At 29.2% G+C, this 1,846-nt stretch overlaps 1 pseudogene; it reads right to left on the minus strand.

The window, feature by feature from the left end:
* Positions 1-1,074: 1,074 nt before the first annotated feature.
* LOC106477395 overlaps positions 1,075-1,846 on the minus strand; it is a 2,459-nt pseudogene continuing 1,687 nt past the window's right edge.

A 1,846-nucleotide genomic window follows, 5' to 3' on the forward strand; every position in this document is an offset into this window, starting at 1 on the left:
GATAACTATCTCGACATTATAAAGATTTCGCATGGGAAATTTCAAAATTTTCTGATGAATAAAAGTATTTTTAATCTTAAAATGAATATTACTTTCCATGATAGACAACATGCGAAAAGAAAAAATAGACATGAGAAAAACATTGCTTTATAAACCTTAAGACTTAAGAAAAAATATATATTTTTCGTATGGAAGCATTGTAATGTTTAACGATAATCCGCCATATTTCGTTACGGTTAGGCACTAATTTAAAAGTTATAGCAAGAAAATTATAACAAGCACAAGATGGTTACGAGGTCATTAACTGACCCCATATTGAAAGAGTTAAAACATTTCCATCATTGACTTTGATTGAATCGTATATATATATATATATATATATATGTAAACATTTCATTTAATGACATTAATTATCTAAAATACTCTTGTAAAGTTTGTTATCTTTTTTTTCAAGTATTTAGTCGGTAAAACATGTTAATATATAATAGAAAACAATAAAACACGTATTCAGAGTTAGTGTTCGTTCTTCTGTTTCATTTTTTAAAAAACATGAGGTTGAGATAGTCTGTGGTAACAGTATTCTGGATTCAACGGTCTGAGTTGAACACTGGCTTTACCCAGAATTTTATTGTATATATTTTAAATGAATGATATAAATATCGTTTCGACCGAGATTTTGTGTAGCAATCCCAGCCGACCTGATAAATTCTGGTATTGAACGATAGTGGCATATAAGTTTGATTTTTCTTAAGCAAAAAACGAAATAATGGGCTAACTGTGCTATGCCCACGAAGATCTTTTAGAATATTCAAAATATTATAATTTTCATTAGATGAAAGACTTTAAAATCTTGGTGGTGTAAGATGTTTATATTAATTTTATCAGTATACTGAAATCTGTAGATGATGTCATTCTGACTGGCGAGTTCTGATTATTAGCAGTTATTTACGTTATAATCAGGCGAACGGTTTAATAATGTATAAGTTTTAAGTTTATCATGGTTTGGGGATTCAAGTGTTTCATATTTGTGGGAAAGGTTTCATTAGACAGGTTTTTGGTATCGAAATTAATTATTATATTTATTGAAAAGAAAAAATACACATTAATACAAGCCGTCAACAGAAAATATAAAATAAATTATAATACGAACATTTCTTAGAATTTGAAAAGATTATAATTGTCATTAGATTTACGACACATCTTTCTGTAAATATTTCTGTTTATTCTCTGATATTGATAACTATAAAGATATAATGAACGTTATTACACTACTCATTAACAATGAAATTATATATTTCTATGTGCTTCAGAGAATATTTATGTCCTTTCCCTTGATGCCAATTAATACCAACAGCGGATTCTTCATGTGGTCCCCCGAGATACAAACCGTTTAAATTAGAGTGATGACAATTATTATACCACCAATCACCTTTGTAAGTCGTGGCACAGTTCTTCTCCCATTTATCATTATCTCTGTCTATGGTGGAAAACATCATGTTATTGTGGGTTGAAAGCGAGTCTCCTAAAATCAAGTGAATAAAAAAAATCATCAAAATGTTGACCCACTAAACCCGATTGTGTCGTCATAATTTAAGGTCATGTAATATGTGTTTTACTCAGATATTTTTATAAAATATGCATTTGTATTCTTCAGTTGGTTCTCAGTTAAAGACAATTTCTGTTTCAGGAATGTTTCTCTCCAAAACCAAACATTGGCTCTTAGAATCCTTTAACCTGTTCTAAACCCTCAAATATTTCTAAAAAACATTGCGCACCCTGTTAAAGATAATGTACTTTAGTACCATTTATCATTCGTAAGTGGCGATAAATAAACATATCATGAAAA

The sequence above is a fragment of the Limulus polyphemus genome, unplaced genomic scaffold, assembly GCF_000517525.1.
Source record: "Limulus polyphemus unplaced genomic scaffold, Limulus_polyphemus-2.1.2 Scaffold14776, whole genome shotgun sequence".
NCBI classification, from domain to species: domain Eukaryota; kingdom Metazoa; phylum Arthropoda; class Merostomata; order Xiphosura; family Limulidae; genus Limulus; species Limulus polyphemus.